Raw genomic sequence first — 21056 nt, 5'->3', positions numbered from 1 at the left:
TAAAATAATTTTTCCTACCTTGTCTGGTGATTTCATGAGTCTCTGGTTGCACTTTCTTCTTCCGACTGTGCATCCAATCTTTCTTCCCTTCTTTCAGCCTATATGCTTCCTCTCCTCCAGACTTCATTCCCTCCCCCAACTTTTTCTTCCTCTCTCCCTACCCTTTCTTTCTCCCTGCCTCCCTTTCTTTTTTCTCTCTTCATGCCCCCTTTCTTTTTTTCTGTTTCCCTTCTGTCTCCCTGCCTGCCCCCTTTCTTTCTTTCTCCCTCCCCTCCACCAAGCCAACTCTGCCACCATCGGGGAACAGGCCCCAAAGCCGCTGCCACCGCTCCATGCTCTCTCTGCTTCCCTGCGTCGGGCCGACCAGTATTCCTCTCCCTGATGTCAATTCTGTCGTCGGAGAGGAAGTTCCGCCCAGCCAGGCAGCGATTGGCTGGCCCGAACTTCCTATCCGATGGCAGAATTGACGTTGGGGAGAGGAAGGCTGATCGGCCCGGTAGATCGCCAAGGCAAAGTGAGTCTATCACGTGCTGTGCACGGGGGGTGCACAGCAGGCCCCAGACCTGGCCGGCTGTGCACCCCCCCTAAGGCTGCACCAGGGGCGGATTTTCCCCCCCCCCCCTTCGTACGCCACTGCTCTTACCACAACCTCTGGCAACACGTTCCAGAGCTTAACTATTCTCTGAGTGAAAAAAAAATTTCCTCCTATTGGTTTTAAAAGTAACTTCATCGAGTGTCCCCTAGTCTTTGTAATTTTTGATGGAGTGAAAAACCAATCCACTTGTTCACTGCCTAAAATGCAAGATAGTATGGTATGAAAATTGTGGGTCCCTTTTATCATGCTGCGCTAGAGATTTTTAATGTGAGCTGGTGCGGTAAATGCTCTGATGTTCATAGAATTCCTATGAGCATCAGAGCATTTATCTTGCCAGCCCATGCTAGAAACCTGTAGCACAGCGTAATAACAGGGGGTAGGGGGTGTATAAATAGACATTCAGAGCAAAAGATTCATATAATGCTTCTTTATGAATGGACTGTATATGATCCATTTTTTAAAAAAGAGTGACTAACCTCCCTCGTCTATTAAACTGCGCTAGCAAGTTTGTAGCACAGAGAGCTGCGCTCGCTGAATGGCCCGCACTGCTCCTGATGTTCATAGGAACTCTATGAGCATCGGGAGCAGCGCGGGCCATTCAGCACGGCTCACTGCGCTAAAAACTACTAGCACAGTTTAATAGACGAGGGGGCGAAAAAGTGCTGCATCAGTGAATCAGGCTAAAAATGTAAGGGTTAGATTAATTTTAAATAGATAAAACATACAATATTACAAAGAAATTAGAATGATAGCTCAATAGGGAAACAAGAAAATGACTTTTTTAATCGCTTCACAATCAGGATATGTAAAGGGAATTGTTAAATAAGACTTATAAAGACTTGAAGATCCATCAAACCCAGTGTCCTGTTTCCATCAGTGGCCAGCCCAGGTCATATTTCCCCAGTCATTCGAACAATTGACATTAAGATGATCATATATTTTTAAACAAACATAAAAGAACGTAATACTACATTGGTTTTCTTTCAGACAAAGGTCGTATCAACTGTACAAAGCGTAGTGGTTAAAGGTAAAGCTTCAGCATCTTGAGATTGTAGGTTCAAAGCCAAGCTGCTCTTTGTGACCCTGGGCAAGTCACTTAATCCCCCTCCCCTCCCCCCATTGCCCCAGGTACATTATTAGATAGATTGTGAGCCCACAGGGACAGACAGGGAAAAATGCTTGAGTTGTGTTGTTAGGTGCCATTGATTCATGCTCGAGTCCTAGCGACTTGATGAATTTCGGATCTAAAAAGAAATCGTTTTTGTGCTAGTCTGGAAAGGTCCTCCAGCGTCATCCTCATGGTTGTTTTCAATGTATCTAGCCATCTGATTGCAGGTCGTCCTCTTCACCTGTTTCCTTCGATCTTCCCAAACATGATGTCCTCCTCCGGTGATCTCTCTCTTCTGATGGTGTGACCAAAATAGGAAAGTCGTAGCTTCATCATTTGGGCTTCGAGTGACGTAGCCGGTTTGATCTCTTCCAGAACTGATTTGTTAGTTCTTCTGGCGATCCACGGCATGCCTAAAGTCCTTCTCCAGCACCAAAGCTCAAACGAGTCAATCTTCTTTCTGTCTCGTTTCCGCAGTGTCCAGCTTCGGCCTCCGTAACTGACCACCGAGAAAATGAATGCTTGAGTACCGGAATAAAAATTCATGTAAACAGTTCTCAGCTCTCTTGGGAGAACAGTCTAGAAAACTGAATATATAAATAAATATATACATGAAGTTTTACTTTCTCATTACCTTTGTCAACACTCCCCCAATTCTCTTTAAAGATCTGTAATGGTGTAACACAGAGCCTAGATCCTGGATGGTTCTGTACTATTTTAAAACCAATAGAGCAACTCTGTTTCCTCTCTGACCTGATGTAAAAAGGGCAACTCTCAAAAGCTAGTCACAGTAAGAAGGTATCACCTATAACTTGCGTATTAGAATTTCAAAAATTCATAGAGAGAATACATCTCTCTGAAAGATCATAGATCAAAGCCTTATATTTTATTTTTTCCACTGTATATTATGTTCTTTTATTTGGAACCGAATGTGCACAGTCAATCAGTGCTCCAATTTTTTTGTTATTCTTAGAAGCTAACACAAGATGCAGCCAGTGCCATACTGCAAAAGTTAACCAAAGAAACTTTTAAGGAAAAAAAAAAAAATCCACCCATTCGTTATTGCTCATGTGGAAATATATTGCACATTTACTTTGCAGTCTGCAATTGTGGACACATGCTTTATGTTCTAAATGCTTACAGGCACAGAAAATACACCTGGTTAGGCGTCACTGAAGCAAATGCAACACGTAACCACCGGATAGTCCATGAATAAAAACAGGTGGCTAATAAAAAAAAAAAAAAGTCTTCTGCCAGGTGACATTGGCTGAAGTTCATGACAAGCTAAGTGAAACTTGGTCATAATTTTATGCTTGCAGGAAATATTCATGCTTGCTCTATATTTTTCCACTTTTGCCTCATTAGAGTTCAGCTAAGCCAGGTGATTTAAGAGCAAGAAGTATTCATTATCCAGAGTTAGATTTTGCAAAATGGATGAAGAGCTCATTAGAAGAAGAATATTACAGAAGGCAAGATAGCAATAAAAAATGGAATCCTAGACCATTATTCCTTGGGACAATAATTTCTGTTTGATAATAGGTCTGAAAGCATATTAGTGTAACACAGTAACTGTGTCTATAACAGATACATCATTGTAAATGGATAGAATACAATTAAATGAAGAATTTATCAAAGTGTGGTAAAAGGCAATCTTTTATTGTACGTATCTTGATTTACCATGGGATTCAGTAAAATGTAGTATCTCAGTCCTGCTGAATCCCATGGTAAAAGAACAGCAACTACATGCGAACCATCTCACAAGCAATGTTATTCCAGCGGTTTAAGAGCATCAGGCTGCAAAGCCATGGCCCGATTCGCCCGAGCCAGCAGATCGGGCCTCACTTGGCTTCTCACCCACCTCCCCAAAGGCCTTAGTCACCCCCTGGCTTCAATCTACCCCCCTCCCAGTCCCACCCACTCCTCAAAAGATCCAAGTCCCCTCACTCCCACCACCAAGGCTATTCACTTCCCCTCCCCCTACATGGCCCTAAACCCCCTAAAGGGCCTATTAACTGAAACACAGGTGGTCCAGGGGACCCTCATGCAGGAGCAATGCCCAATCACTTCTGCCCAGTCTGGCCCCATCCTCAAAATGGCAACTTAAATCCCTAACACAACTTGATAATTTTGCTCATAATTAGACATGGATGGGTCAATTCATAACAGTAAAAAAAATCCTCCCAACATTTGGATGTTCAGCATCATTGTACAGATAGGTTCTGATTCTATAAAAGATGCCTCCAGTTAAGTGTGTAAATCAGTACACCTAGCTGATTGAGGCGCCGAACCTAATTTTTTTAATTGGCTTAATTGGTACAGATAATTGAAAGCACAATTAAAAACCATTAAAAAGTTTTATAAAAATTAATTTGTTGGTAGGCACCTAGCTCAGTAGATGCTTACCACTTTGAGGTAGGCGTCTACACCAAGGTGCCTACACGCAAGTAGGCATGGTTAGGGGAAGATTTGGGGCAGAGTTTGGGCATAGATTGACTTAGGTGCACTCAATTAGGTCAAGAAAACTCTGGTCTCAATGACAGTGCACCTGAGACGTCAACTTCTACTAGCACTTAAGAATGCTAGGAACAATTTTATGAACATATAACAATAATGTTCCCTCAAGTACACACATTAACTTAACTATTCTTCATGGAACCTCAGCGGCACAACTCTGGGCTCAAGTGTTTCATTGCCCTAAGCATTACCTACCATTTCATCATCTGCTCTTGACATTACTCTTCTCATTTAAAAAAAATTTAACTTTCAATGAGATCAAAACATTTTCAATTTGCAGTTAGCTTCATTAATTATCTTCCATGCGCTTTCACTCAAGAAGTCTGCTGTTCAACATGTTTTGTGGTATGCTTTTCCAAGAACATCCCCTTGATATGCACACATATGCAACATCCAGTCTCCAAGTACTTATTAAGGGGATGTTCTTGGAAAAGCACTAAGAGAATTGGTAAGACCGTATGGGTCTGCATCGATCCAATTTTGGGGGGCTGATTTAAAAAGAGCTATTGATGCACTATAAAGTTTGCATGCAAATGATTCACGCGGATGTTCATTGTAATCCCCAATTTGGCCTCCGATTGATCGCTGTGAGATCGACTCTCACATATACGCAGAGCCAGTAAGGAAAGCCTGAATAGCTGAGAGGCAGGGGAAGCACCAGGAGCAGCCTCCTGCCACTCAGCTGTTCAGGGCAGGAAACTTAAAAAAAAAAATAGGCAAAGGTACTTGATCTGTTTGGTCTTTATCATTTAATAAACTGATTTGTAAAAAAAAAAAAAAAAAGAAAAAAAAATCACCCCCTCCCCGCCAATTATGGCCCTCCCCATGAACCAGCACCACAAACCGCCCCCCCTGCCCACGAAAGAAAATTGGCAGGAGAGAAGCCCACTCCTTCCTGCCAATGGAGCCTCCCACCGAACCATCCCCTACCCCCAAAAAATCTCACCAGTAATCTTTATATCCTTGAGCACCTGAATAACGTGAAGAATCATGTATATAAGAAGGAATAGATGGTACGAAGAGTCTAAGGAACTTGTCAATGAAAATGGGCAATTGTTCTAAAAGCAAATCTATTCCTGACACAATGGGCCTCATTCTATAAATGGCGCCTAACCATGCCTAATTTGTAGGCGCTGGTCCATGTGGTTGTCAATCAACCGCTAGGCATTCTTTAAAGAATCACATCTAGCGGTGCCTAGGCGTCAGGTGTCTTAGGTGTTGTTGAGATAGGTAGGCCAGGTAGTTTTACCTGATCTCATTTACCAGTGCCTAACTTGTTTACCACACTGTGAGCAGGCCGAGCGGTCATTACCCGTCACTTCTCCATCCCCAGGGCATCTCTGCTCTTTCTTCCTCTGTCCTTGCGAAGCACATAAAGGGCTCCTTTTACGAAGCCGCATTAGCGGTTTAACGCACGTAATAGCGCGCGCTACACTGCCGGCCGCGCTAGACGCTAACGCCAGCACTGAGCTGGCGTAAGTTCTAGCCGCGCAGCGCGGGTTTAGCCATGCTAAAAAAGCTGCGTGCGCTAAAACCGCCAACGCGGCTTCGTAAAAGGAGCCCAAAATGTTACGAATACCAGCAGTTAAAAAGTTATCAGCGCCTTTCTGTTTATACACAAATACATATGCAGTGATTGGGAGGCGAGTTCTTCTATAGGGATAGATCCCTGGAGGAGCTCCGTGTTTCTGAGCATATGTGAGATGGTCACTACACAACGGTTACTATATTGCATATTGGGAGAATGTTTAGGGCAACTTTTACAAAGGTGCGCTAGCGTTTTTAGCGCACGCACCGGATTAGTGCATGCTAGCTGAAAAACTACCGCCTGCTCAAGAGGAGGCGGAAGCGGCTAGGGCGCGGGGCATTTTAGAGCGCGCTAATCCGCGCGTTAAGGCCCTAACACACCTTTGTAAAAGGAACCCTTAGTACACGGGATTATTTGTGCTTCCTTCCTCTGTCACCAGGTACCGTTAAAACAAGAACAAAAACACACTTCATTCATACACTTCTAAAATACATGACCAGGTCCCTCTGCCTGCTCTTATCATCTCTTACAGTTTTAATATTTCTAGTCTAATTTACTTGTTACAAGCCCCCACCCCAATTTGTGTAGAATCAGGTGAAAGCCTATTTTAGGGATCACGACTGAAACCATAATATTCAATCTCTTCATTAGACCTGTCCTAGATGTAGAACCACAAATACCAAATACAGATTCACTCCGCAGATGACATCCAACTGTATCTTATCACTAGGAGAAACCCGCGTCTCCCAGATCACGAAACTCCTATACTGCCTCTCAGAAATCAAAATCTGGATGCTCATCAGCAAATTACAACTAAACGCCTCCAAAACAGAATTCCTGTGGACCCGCAAAGAGAACTGCAACCACAACCGTCCCTCCCTGCACTGAGACTAAACTAGTGTAGTGTAAGGAACGTAGGGCTCCTTTTACGAAAGTGCGCTGGCAGTTTCATCGCACGCACCGGATTAGCGCGTGCTAGCTGAGAAACTACCGCCTGCTCAAGAGGAGGTGGTAGTGGCTAGTGCGTGCTATTCCGCGTGTTAAGGCCCTAGCGCACCTTCGTAAAAGGAGCCCCTAGTGTAAGAACCATAGTTTTTAAAAAAAATATTAATGTCAAACAGGCCAATCTTATAAATACATTCATATTTTGCATCCCCCAATAGAATAAAAATGAAAATGAAAAACACAAAATGAAATACAAAAAAATAACTACAAACTGCCTAAATACTTATTTTAAAACAAACAAACAAACAGATAAATCTTGTGCTAAATTAAGGCCTGAGGGTTGGTATTCAACAGGAAAATGAATCTCTATTCTTCTCTTACTAATAACCAATTGAAATCACCCCCTCGCCATGTAAGTACCAGCACGTATACAGGTATACCCATGATGCAGGCACATTGCCAAAACATGGAGTGTGTTGGGGCCTTCAATAAACGCTGCTTCCTCCATCCTAAGGCTCCGCCCTTCATTTCCATCCATGGCCCACTGCACTTTCTTTCTGTGCTGCTTTCCCCCCCCCCCCCCCATTTAAGACAATGTATAGGCCCCATAAGTTGTTAGCTAATTCCATTAGATGACAACCCTCTAAAAGAATTTATATTTGTTTAATAAAGGATCATTTGAATAATCCATCTTCTTTGGAATTTTTTTTTGGTTTTTTTTTTTTGTAACATTTCAGCTTGTCCAAAGAGAAACTTGAATGCATTTCTCTTCCCTTTAGGTACAAAAGCTTCAAATAGTGATTTCGAGCTGTCTGAGTTTTAATTTGTTCTGACATTTCTATATGATACTATAGCTTTCCTCCTACACAGTTTTAAGAATAACATTTCACCTGGAAATGTCCATAAGTCTTTGCAAATCTCTTTTAAAACTTTTTTTTGTTGAAATAAACATTTTTTTTTCTTTCTCACAATTTGTGTTCCATACTTCAAGCTGTGTCTAATCAAGCATGGATTCATTAGTCATGTTTCAGTGGAATCACACAATCATATTTCATAGACAACATGTTCTTTATATATCATTTTTAGCAACGTACTATTTCTTACAAAATGTACTTTGCTGAAAATATTTATGTTGTTGCTTCAAGATTTCCTTATAAGAATACCCTAAGATTCGTTTCCTATATTATGTTTATCTTTATTAAGATTTGATATACCGCTCCAGCATTTTACTGACCTAAGCGGTTTACAATGGAACAATTGAATTATGAAAGGATCTACATTGAAGATAGGAAAGATAGAGATAGAGACAAGATACGGAGATTCTAACAAGTAATCAGTGAGGATGAGATTACCTAAAAAAAAAAGTTAATTATAAATTGAAAAAGATTAAAAATTAATTAATTAAATTTAAAAAAACAATAAAACAACCCCCCCCCCCCAAAAAAAAAACAAATAAGATAAATTCCAGTCAGATATTAAGTCTTGTCCAGTCAGATACTCCAATCCAGTGGAGATAAGAGACCACTCGATGCTGGGAAAGCACTGCAGGCAGACAGGGATCCGGAAGACAGTCACATGACAGCCAGGTCCCAAAGCAGATCAAGGCAATACTCACACAGCTGAAATTTCTCAGCTGTGGTGTGCTACATATAGGGAATCCTCTCCATCTTCCTTCTTGCCTTTAAACTACAAATGAGGAGAAACAATGATTCTGTTTGTTTTCTTCGGTATCATGAACTAAGTACATCAATCAATCCCAGTAGCCCATTCTCACGGTGGCCAATCCAGGTCACTAGTACCTGGCTAAAAACCCATAGAGTCAATTCAATTACTTGCCCAGATAGTGGCATCCCAGGTCACAGTCCAGGTCCCAGGACAGAGTCTTTGGGTACACTAATTGATAATGGGATTGCAGCAGAGGAGGATCCACCATAGCTTATACTGAAAGTTAAGTGGGAGAGATAGGAAGAAAACCAGGTGAGAACAAAACCCTGGAATCCCAGTGAGAACATAAGAATAGCCTTACTGGATCAGACCAATGGTCCATGAAGCCCAGTAGCCCATTCTTATGGTGGCCATCCAGGTCCCTAGTATCTGGCCAAAACTCAAGGAGTACTAATATTCCATGCTACTGATACAAGGCAAGCGGTGGCTTCCCCCATGTCTTTCTCAATAACAGACTATGGACTTTTCCTCCAGGAACTTGTCCAAACCTTTCTTAAAACCAGCTAAGCTATCCACTCTTACTACATTCTCTGGCAACAAATTCCAGAGCTTAACTATTCTCTGAGTGAAAAAAAATTTCCTCCTATTGGTTTTAAAAGTATTTCCCTGTAACTTCATTGAGTATCCCCTAGTCTTTGTAATTTTTGACGGAGTGAAAATTGATCAACTTGTACCCGTTCTACTCCACTCAGGATTTTGTAGACTTCAATTATATTAATGGAAAATCAGAAGAGACTTTTTGTTTCTACTTATGAACACAAGTGTTTCATCCGAAGCACTCAGCAACTATTTCTCTGGCATTTGAAGTTTTGCACATCTCCTTTGGGTTCCTTGAAACAGACCCTCGAAACATGGCCCATGTCGGGACCTGCTAACACACCTTAAAGCTAAGTGGAGTGGTTTTTCCCTCTTATTGCCATTGAGAACAAATCTAGCATTCAAAGAGCACGTTGCCTTACTTATTATTATTTTGCACTAGTCACACACAGGACGGTGGGTTCAGCTATAGGAGCCACAACTCTTGGTCAGATTACACAAATCTGATTGTATGTGAAAATTGTATTAACTTATTTCAACACCTATATTTAAGACTCATATTTGACTTTCATATATTGAGAAGTCTTGGTTTTAGTTACACTTTTGTTATTGCTTTTGACCTCTCTATTTTGTATACTTTGAGAGCATTTACCTCACTACTTATTATCTCTGACTTAAGCGCTACAATAAGGCACACCTATGATTGATGCTCATGCATGCCTATGATGTAGTATTTCCTGGCGCATGCACATATTTATGCCTCTTTCCGTGGACTATTCTGCGCATGTGTCAGTCGCTTTCTCCAACGGCTGATCAGATGGAATTTCTGTGGACCTCTGCGAAGTTCATTTGCATGTGAAGTTTTTTGCAGCATCGCTCATCTTCTTGAAACTGGAATGTTTACTGGCACTACAATAACCCACAGGATTTTCTTAACGGTAAGTTTAGAACATCGGGACCTTACAGTTCAGTTGCTTGGAATGAATTGTAGCCTCTGCTACTAGATTCTACTCTCAACCAGGCCCTGGCAGGAGACAGTAGTCCCTGTGGGTGACTGATCCATTCTCTAGGAATGGAAAAAAGAAAATCAGTATAATCTGGGAAGCCTCCTTTGGGTCAAGGGACAAAAAAGAGAGAGATAGAGAGAGAAAACAAGTCAGCACTGTCTGAGAGATGTTTTCCTTTGGGTCTCAATGGATAGAGTTATAAAAACAAGGCAACATTTAAATAAATCTCTAGCTATTCTTCTTAATTTTGATTGATATCAACATGCTTGTACAATCATCTTTTTAAATATATAATTTGTGAAATGAAACATAGGTAGGCTATATATTTATTTATGCAATTTGCAAAGCATTTGATATTTTTTTGCTTTGCCCTTGAATTTTAAGTCATACAATTAAACCCTGATTAGACATTGTTAAAATCAGTTTTAAGCATCAAGTACATTTCCTTGTCATCTGAAAAACAGAAGACTAATAGCCTATAGGGAAAACAGTTCTCAAAGCCCTTTACCTGCAGAAAAATGCTCTGTGAAAATTGCTCCCCTACGTGGGTAAAAGTACCCCCATCGATCACATCATACTATGGCAAATTTGTTCCCTTAGAAACAGAAGGGAAACCTGAAACAAACTAACCACAGGTAACTAGATTAAGTGAATCAAATGCATTACGGTAATTAACAAAGCAATAGAAAGGTAGGGGTGGGGGGGTCAGAATAAACAAGTTGATTCAGAAGTCATTTACTGGCGTTTTCTGGTTTATTGAAAGTGAGAAGAGAGCAGCATGTGTGGTATTTGCCTCTAGGGTGTTTTCCAGTCCCAGGCCCTGGTCCCCAAAACTACAAATCAGGTTTGCCCTGATCCCAGGCACATACTAAGCAGCTGCCTAGGTCAGGGGTAGGCAATTCCGGTCCTCGAGAGCCGGAGCCAGGTCAGGTTTTCAGGATCTCCACAATCAATATGCATGAGATAATATGCATCTCAAGGAGGCAGTGCATGCAAATCCATCTCATGCATATTCACGATGGAGATCCTGAAAATCTGACCTGGCTCCGGCTCTCGAGGACCGGAATTGCCTATCTCTGGCCTAGGTGAATGCTGAGAAACCCCCTGGTTACACTTGCAAAGAAAGAAATCCAAGAAACACAGTTATACAGACCATATTAGCAAAAAATTTAAATGTAATTTCTTTTAAACAAAAGAAATCATCCCCCTTTTCATTGATTCAGATCATATTAATTGAAGAAAGATATGAAATTGCTGCAATTACATTTATAGCTAACATAAAAATGTAAAACCCATGACAGTGAGTCTCTTGCAGACAAAGCCTTGACTTGAACACTCTGGGATTGTTTCATCTGCTCCACTGGTTTGGAAGTTATGGCTTAACACGTGACAAAACCAGCTATTGCTCTTTAAAACCACAAGCCACAATTATAGCACGAGAGCAATAGGTAGGACATTGCCACTGGAACCCTTGGCTATTCTTATGTGAGAGTGGAAAATTAAACAACATATCCATGGGCCTGGTGAGGCTTTTGAAAATCACTGATTAGTATGGGAAGGATTTATAGATTTGGCAGTGTACAGTGGTATATTTTATGAATGAGTGTGAGTGTTAAGTGTTTGGGCAGGCACACAGTAGTGAGTGAGTTGATGTGTGTGGGTTTTTTTTTATTGTAGTTACTGTATAATCCTCCTGAAGAAGCGTTCTTTATGCGAAATTTGAGTTGAGGGAGCACAAAGTTTACACAGATATACAGGTAGCAGAAAAATATTGGATGTGGTGGAGCGTGGAGCTGTATGTGAAGATATCCGCTCCGGAGAAACAGCTAAGGGAAAGTTTTTCAATATATTATTGAATGAGAGCAGCAGGAGCGGTTAGGGACCGATAAGAAGCTGTGATGGTCCCTTGTGCAACCTCTGCTTAGTTTCATCATTTGAGCACCTAGGCTGTGGGTCTCAGCACGTATCACTAGAATTTGTAGATTTTAATTGTTTATGTGTAAAAAGAGGCAATGTGACTAAAAGATGAAAGAGTGAATTCTGCGCTGGTTGAAATAACAATATTGCTGAAGGGCTCTCTGGTAAGATTTGTTTCTTTGCGGATGACACCAAAATCAGAAGGACCTAGCGAAGCTTGAGGAATGGTCTGAAATTTGGTAGCTAAGATTTAATGCTAAGAAATGCAAGGTCGTGCATATGGGCTGCAAAAAAACCTGAGGGAACTGCGCAGTTTAGGGAGTGAAGAACATTTGTGCATGAAAGAGGAGCAGGACCTCGGTATGATAGTATGTGATGATCAAGTGGCCAAGCAGGTGGGAAAGGTGATGGCGATACCTAGAAGGATGCTTGGCTGCAAAGGGAGAGGAATGGCCACTAGGAAAAAAAGAGATGTTGATGGTGGTAAACACCTGGAATGCGCTTCCAGAGGTTGTAATAGGACAAAGTACCCTACCGGGCTTCAAGGAAGGATTAGATAATTTCCTGAGGGATACAAATAGAGGTAGAGATAAGGCTAAGGGGATTAAAAGGACTTAGACGCCAGTCACCTTACAGGTCATGGACCTGATGGGCCGCCGCGGGAGCGGACTGCTGGGCGCGATGGACCTCTGGTCTGACCCAGCGGAGGCAACTTCTTATGTTCTTATGTTCCTGTAAAAGACTGGTGAGACCCCATTTAGAATATTGTGTACAATTCTGGAGACGGCACCATCAAAAAGATACAAGCAGGATGGAGTCGGTCCAGAGGAAGGCTTCTAAAATGATTGGTGGTCTTCACCATAAGGCGAACAGGGACAGACTCAATATGTAAACTTTGGAGGAAAGGTGTTAGGGGGAAGATATGATAGAGAGACGTTTAAACATTTACATAGCATAAATACGTATTGTTCTAGCATTCGAACCTTAAATGACCTGAACGTCCTACCCACATAGAGCTTAGGATAATGGGTACTTAGGGGGTCCTTTTATCATGCTGCGGTAGGGGGTTTAACGCGCGTAATACCGTGCATTAAACCGCCTGCCGCGCTAGCCGCATTGAGCAGGCATTAGTTTTTTAGCCGGCCGCGGGGGTTAGCGCGTGATGAAATGTCCGATGCGATAACCCCGCTAGCGCGGTTTGATAAAAGAACCCCTTAATTTATTAAATACCACAGTTTTTTGCATCAGACATAAGCAGCAGCATTTGATTGAGCGTGAAGCAAAGAGGCACACTGTAAGTAGACTTTGAAATGCATTAGATGAAATGTATCGTGCTTTTAAAATCTTCACACATATGGGGTTTTTTTGTTGTTTTTTTTAGAATAGCAAAATTTGAAGAGTGTCTTTGAACAAAGGTCCCCCTGAGGAAGCCAGTATTAATGTGTGAAACGGGTGCCCATCAGGAGCTCCAAAGATAAGTGTTCTCTTTGCTCACTTACAAAGACTTTAAGCAGTGTAAAATCTGATGGAATAAATATTTGCTGTAAATTAGTTATGTGGAGCAGCTGTGATTGAAGATGTCACGATTGGTCAGGCGTAAATTGAAAATGTTCTGAGTGTCAGCTGAGGTCTCCTCTTCTCTCTGTTTTTTAGAGGCAAGTGGTATGTGAGTCGTTATTTCCTGTTCAAGTGCATGTTTGAACTGGTTTCAGTTCCTGTTGTGGCTCCTTCTGACTTTGGCCTAGTCACATAACCCTCCATTGTCCTAAGTGCAAAAAAACTTAGATTGTGACTATGTACTATATGTTCTGACATCGGAGAGGACATTCTGGGCCAGCCAGGCAGCGATTGGCTGGCCCAGAACGTCCTCTCTGACATCAGAATTGACGTCGGAAAGAAGACTTCCTGTCGGCTTTAGCAGCAGCAGCAGCAATCTTGCCAGCCCTGTGCGGACCAGCAGAAATTTCCTGCGGACCGTCGATTGAAGAACAGTGTTGTAGAGCAATCAGTTTGTTGAATCTTTAGGTAAACTGTTCAAGTATTGTGTAAATAATAAAGTTTTTAGGACTTTACGAAATTGTTGTAACTGACCTATCGATCTGACAGAGTCAGGAAGCCCATTCCGCATTTCTACCAGTTTATAAACGAAAGATTGACTGAGTTTCCCGGCCGATTTAATTCCTTTGAAGAAAGGGAACAGTAGTTTATATCTCTGTGTATTCCTCGAATGGCAAGATCTAAGGGTATTCCAGTATAAAGGGACCAAAGGACCAAATATTCCATAGAGAAGCTTAAAAATGACGCAGGGGCATTTAAACTGGATTCTAAAATGGATTGGGAGCCAATGAAGCTTTCTCAACAGAGGAGAGACATGATCGTACTTTCTCTTCCCAAAGATGAGTATAGCTGCCGTATTCTGTATTAACTGAAGTCTTCTTAAACGACTCTTTTTGATTCCTAGATATACAGATAGAAACATAGAAACATAGAAGATGACGGCAGATAAGGGCCATAGCCCATCAGGTCTGCCCACTCTACTGACCCACCCCCAAGTCTACTATCCTAGGGATCCCACTCCTGGTGACAGGTTCCCTTGGCTTAACCATCTAAGGCAGGGGTGTCCAATGTCGGTCCTCGAGGGCCACAGTCCAGTCAGATTTTCAGGATTTCCCCAATGAATATACATGAGGTCTATTTGCATGCACTGCTTTCATTGTATGCTAATAGATCTCATGCATATTCATTGGGGAAATCCTGAAAACCCGACTGGATTGCGGCCCTCGAGGACCGACATTGGACACCCCTGATCTAAGGGATCCCACATGGGCATCCCATTTGCTCTTAAATTCTTGCACGCTGTTTGCTTCGATCATCTGCACCGGGAGCTCGTTCCAAGGATCAACCACTCTCTCGGTGAAGAAATATTTCCTGGTGTCGCCATGAAATTTCCCGCCCCTGAGTTTGAGCGGATGCCCTCTTGTGGCTGAGGGTCCTTTGAGAAAGAGAATCTCTTCTTCCATCTCGATACGGCCGGTAATATACTTAAACGTCTCGATCATGTCTCCTCTCTCCCTACGTTCCTCGAGTGAGTACAGCTGCAAATTTTTCAGCCTTTCCTCGTACGATATACCCCTGACCATGTCTACTTTGACCTCAGGCACCATTAGATGTGGAAAAGTGCAGTTACTTCTACAGGGTGAACAATTTTCAGACTGCCCTGTTACCAGTGGCATAGTTAGGAGGGCGGACCGCCCCAGGCACCATCTTGGTGGTGGGGGGGGGGGGGCCAGCACCCGTCCTCCTATCCACCCGCCACTATCGTGCGCACACACCCCTTCCCTTCCCCCGTACCTCTTTAACGTTCCAGGCACGAGCAGCAATCCCAACCTGCTGCTCGTGCCAGCGTCGGCTCTTCCTCTGACATCATTTCCTGGACCCGCGCCTAGGAAGTGACATCAGAGGAAGAGCCAATGCTGGTTTCGAGCAGCAGGTTGGGCTGCTGCTTGTGCCCGGAATGTTAAAGAGGTACAGGGGAAGGGAAGGGGCATGCACGGGAGGGGGCGGGGAAGGGGCAGATAGGGGTGGGAGTGGAGAAGAGGGCAGGGGAGGGGGCACCCCCTCCCCAGGCGCCTCTCACCCTAACTACGCCACTGCCTGTTACCCAGGCAAACAGCAATATAACCAAGTTAAAGTCTTAAAATTCCCTCCCCATATTTCATGTTTCCAGATTGTTCTGAAATTATATTTAAGTGTCTTGATAAATTGTGCAGGATTATGAAAATCATAATCAGAAGAGGAAACAATGGTTTCTCTGATTGTGCTGCTGAACCATTTTCCCCATCTCTGGCCTGCTTTGACAACTGTTAGATTAGATCACATTGAATTCATATGAGGGGGCCACTGAAAACTTCTCAGCCCAACCAAGAAGAGAATGATGTGGAGGAGCCATGAAACTTACAAGTTATTCCACACTTTTCATTTCAATGAGGCAAATGCATCTAGTAAATGGGCACAAGTATAGGGAAACCAAGCCATTGTGACATCACTGATGAGTTTGGTTCATAGGCATTGGTGGAATGAGGCATTATGACATCACAATATAAGGGGCTGCTGAAAAGTTCTCAGCCCAACCAAGAAGAGAATGATGTAGAGCCATGAAACTTACAAGTTATTCCACACTTTTTTGACACATAGGGTCCTTTACCTAAGGTGTGATAGCTGTTTTAGCGCACACTAAATATTAGTGCTTGCTAAACGCTAACACATCCATTATATCCTATGCCTATCTTTAGTAAAAGGACCCCTTAAACTTGTAACTATGTATTTGTAACTATATTATTATGTAATTATGTATTTGTAACTAAGTATTTGTAACTGTATTAATAACTGTACTGATCTACTTGTACTAGCAGCTGAAACGACAAGGTTCAATTTATATTAGCCTGTTCTGCTGTCCTGACTACAGATGCATCCGGGGACAGAAAACACACACACACACACACACACACACACACAGATAACCAAAGAGATGATGATTTTATTCAGAAGAACCACACATATTTATAGTCCCCCCCCCCTTTGTACATGCGCAGTCACAAGCTAATAATGGGTGTACTTTATAGGGAAAGAAAGTTTCATTTCTCATAAAAAAACAGGGAGGGGGGAGGGAAATACCACAACCAGTACACATAAGATAACAAAAGAGACAATGGTTTCTTGTGATTTCTTTGTATAGCAAAATAAGCTTCTAAAGAATATACCCTTACAATAACTCTATTGAATATCCATGCCAAACTGTCCATTGTAATGCAAACCGACCTTGAACAGAATAGGTAAAGGCGGAATAGAAAACCTGATTTACATAACAAAACTTTTCATTTCAATGATATGAAATGAAAAGTGTGGAATAACTTGTAAGTTTCATGGCTCCACATCATTCTCTTCTTGGTTAGGCTGAGAACTTTTCAGCGGCTCCTCATATTGTGATGTCATAATGCCTCATTCCACCAGTGCCTAAGAGCCAACCTCATCACTGATGTCACAATGGCTTGGTTTCCCTACACTTGTGCCCATTTGCTAGATACATTTGCCTCACGGAAACAAAGTGTCAAGAAAAGTATGGAATAACTTGTAAGTTTCATGGCTTCACATCATTCTCTTCTTGGTTGGGCTGAGAACTTTTCAGCGGCTCCTCGTTTAAGCATTCTCACAACTACTGAGGAAGAAGGTTACTACTACTACTACTACCATTTATCACTTATAGAGCGCTGAAAGTCATACACAGTGCTGTACATATTGACATTTAATAGACGGTCCCTGCTCAGAAGAGCTTAAAATCTAACTTGGACAGACATGACATACAGGGTTAAGGATGCAGAACCCAAGATGAGAGGAGTTAGGAGTTGAAAGAAATCTCGAAGAGGTGGGCCAGAGTTGGAGCCCACCGTAGGGATTTGGGCAGCTTGTTCCAACCATATGAGAGTTCATTTGAATGGTAGGTTATGACTGAGTCAGACTCCTCAAAATACTCCTTCTTAGGTGAACCAGAGAAGGTGCATCGAGAATAATAATAATAACTTTATTCTTCTATACTGCCACAATCTTGTGACTTCTAGGCCACAATCAAGAGTGCTGGACATTCAGTGAAATACAATAAGTAGATATTCAAAGGAGAAGAGCATCGACTGTGCATTGAAGAGTATCAAGGCAGGTGTGGATGCTCTGACCCAGGTGATAACTCCTCGGTCAATGATGATGTATGCACAGAATGAGTCCGTGCCGTGCTCATTATCAAGCAGGAGTGTGTGACATTGTCCTCAACTGATACCTCGATGTATCCTTGGGCTGGGCTTACATGAATTTCTGGTTGCATCAGAGGAGAAGCTTCTGCCCACAGATGCACACAACTGCAGGCAGGCTCCAGTGGCTTCAGCAAGTTACTCTGGAAAATTAAAACGCGCCGAGAAAGTAAGGGGGAGAGCGGCAGATGCTCGGACCGTGCAAGGGGTGCTGAAGGGCGGTGAGGTGGCAAGAGGGAAGGGTGGTGGTGGAAAGGAAAGGAACAGATGCTGAAGGGGGGTGGAGAGGAACAGACGCTGAAAGGAAATGGGGAATAGAGAGTGGGGAGAAGATGCTGAAGGGAAAAAATGGAGAACACAGAGTGGGGAGAAGGCGCTGAAGGGAAATGGGGAAGATAGAGTGGAGAGAAGATGCTGAAGGGAAATGGGGAACAGAGAGTGGGGAGAAGACGCTGAAGGGAAATATGGAAGACAGAGTGGGGAGAAGACGCTGAAGGGACATGGGGAACAGAGAGTGGGAAGAAGACACTGAAGGGAAATGGGGAACAGAGAGCGGGAAGAAGACGCTGAAGGGAAATGTGGAAGACAGAGTGGGGAGAAGATGCTGAAGGGACATGGGGAACAGAGAATGGGGAGAAGACGATGGAAGGGAAGAAGACAAAGATGCCGGACTATGGGGGGGGGAGCAGAGAGAAGAAGATGGGTGCCAGATTAATGGGGCGGGTGAAGGGAGAGACACAGTAACAGAGCAAATGGAAGACGCAGAGAGAAGACAGACTATGGATGGAAGGAATTGAATGAGAAGATGAGGAAAGAAGAAACCAGACAACAAAGGTAGAAAAAAAATGTTCTATTTATTTTATTTTGCTTTAGGATAAAGTTGTATATTAGTTGTGTTGATAAAAATTTATAAACAAAGCCCTTTCTCCAGTTCAGCAGCCAGAACTTTGATTTATAAGGAAGGAATAAGCTAAATTTTGCAATACTGAGGCTTGTATGGATGCTGCGGGGATAGTAGTCATGGGGAAGGGGCGTAGACATTGGTTGCGGGTACGGGGCGGTGATAATTGTTGCGGGAACGGGGACAGTGGTCACGGGGATGGGGCAGTGACAGGGACGTTGGTTGCAGGAACGGGGCAGTGACGGGGACAAATTTTTTTCCTGTGTCATTGTATACTGTGTGGCACCTGTCAACATGAGCAACATTTAAGTGCAGCTGTTTATACCAATTGAAACCAGGCCTAAATTCATGCGCCTAAATTGTGCACGGATCGGGCATACTAACTTTTAAGAATGCCCATGACCCGCCCATGCTCCTCCCCTGGCCACACCCCCTTTTGAGATCTGTACCAGTTTATAGAATGCTCTTAGGAAGCTGTACATACAAATTCCAATTAGTGACAATTATTACTTGTTAATTGGCAATTATCGGCGTTGATTGGCTTGTTAAAGTTGTGCATGCAGATTGACAACGTGCACAGATCTGCGTGTGCAAACTTTGGTCGCACTATACAGAATCAGATCTAAAATGCCTCATTGTACCACACAGCCTGATGCTATTTCTGCACCATGTTGCTTTTAACACACATTATTATACAAGGGATCTTCAAAAAGTTTTCTGCACTTTTATATTTTTTTTAAACACTATTTATTAAATATCTCAAAAGCATATTACATCAACTTTTCCACGCTGTCACTCTGTTGGGCGGTACATTTTTCACAAGACAAATATTCCAAAGCAAATCTCTGAATATCATGTGCCAGTGAACTTTGCCTTCTGCAATTACAGCGGGAAATATTATTGAACCTACATTCAATAATTGAAGACATTCTACGACACACAATGAAGACATTCTACGACACACCTCGTTACCGCTTCTGCCGCCTCCAACCGTTTCCCACGAAAATATGAACGTGCGCAAACTTTTTGACGAACCCTCTTGACTTCGGTATCTGGCCCCCCTTTGCAAGATAGTTGAACTATATTTCAGAGTGAACCTGGAGTGTACGAGGTCGCTTGCAAACGAGAGTCGCTCTGATTTAGAGAGAATATTCTATCACCCCCTTTGAAAGCTTGTTGAGCACAGTGAGGTCCAATTCAAATCCAAGTTTTGCAACGACAACACATAACCTGAAAACCAGATGAGATCAGGGGACGTTTTTACTTATCTTCAAAGGCTTTCATAATTTGACATCTCTGAGTTGTTAAGAGGCAGTTTTAAAGGGTTTTTGGTTTTTTTTTTGTTAAAATGTGTTTACATTCCTCCCACTTTCGCCTCCAAAATAAGGCTTTTCAGTATAGATGGCTGAAAACAATATTTCTTTAGTGGAAGCAAAGTGCTTGGTTCGGCTTTAAATTTAAAAGCTGAAACTTGGTAGTTTCAGGATGAAGACTAAAAAATGCACAATGAAATATTCAGAAATTCCCCACAGAGAAAATCTACATGTATCTGCAGTTCAATCCAACATGCAGCTGCTTCCCTGCATACTGATGCAGAATTTAAGCCACACAATGTATTGATGTTTCTCTGTCTGATTATACTGACTTTTCTTTATATGCTCACAGTAGGTTCAATAATATTTCCCGCTGTAATTGCAGAAGGCAAAGTTCACTGGCACATGATATTCAGAGATTTGCTTTGGAATATTTGTCATTCATTCCTCACTAATTTGTTTTACTGAGCAGAAAAGAACATGCATATATTAGCCACATTGGTAACACACAGAGAAAAGCCCATATTCCCACATACTGTATGTCCAATATTGCATGCTCTTGTGACCCAGGTGTCACTAACAGCCCTGCAGCTAATGGTGGAGGTTCTCTTTCTATGCCTTGCAGGGGGTGGAATTGCCCTGGAAATAGCATAAACGGATAGTCACCTCATTTTCTAGCTGGGTATCCAACAATTGAGGAGTTTGGGGGGGGGGATCCTTGGGTTACTTAAGACCCCAATTTTGGAGGGAAAAGGTCTTATGTCTATTTTCTGATTCTGTAATTGCAGCGTGATGAATAATAGAAAGCCTTGGGCTCTATGGTGGGTGGGCTCTGAATCACCACCCAGGTTACAGAGCAAAGGGGGGGGGGAAGGTTTTTTTGTTTGTTTTTTCCTCATCCCTGTAACAAGTATAATACTCTCACCCAGCAGGCCAAAGCATTATATATAGGATTGACCCAGAGAAATAACTCAGATTAGGATGATCTCAGTTCTAAAATGAGGAATCCTAGATTCCTGTCATCTGCCCAGGGTGGAAAGGCCAGCTCAACTAGATGAGTTTTGAGAGCGCTCTTAAGCTCTGCATGATTTTGGAGCAGTTCTGCACTAAATTAGTATTATTAATATTACATTACATTACATTAAATTCGAGATTTCTATTCCGCCAT

At 42.4% G+C, this 21056-nt stretch overlaps 1 long non-coding RNA gene across 1 annotated transcript in view; it reads right to left on the bottom strand.

Moving 5' to 3' along the window:
- Window positions 1–8010: 8010 nt before the first annotated feature.
- Window positions 8011–21056, bottom strand: part of LOC117353839 — a 35117-nt gene continuing 22071 nt past the window's right edge. The window contains exon 3 of the long non-coding RNA XR_004538042.1: window positions 8011–8376. This is a non-coding gene — a long non-coding RNA (uncharacterized LOC117353839). The remainder of the gene's footprint in view (window positions 8377–21056) is intronic.

The sequence above is a fragment of the Geotrypetes seraphini genome, chromosome 2 (genome assembly GCF_902459505.1).
Source record: "Geotrypetes seraphini chromosome 2, aGeoSer1.1, whole genome shotgun sequence".
Lineage (NCBI taxonomy): Eukaryota > Metazoa > Chordata > Amphibia > Gymnophiona > Dermophiidae > Geotrypetes > Geotrypetes seraphini.
This window is presented reverse-complemented; position numbering and strand designations above follow the sequence as displayed.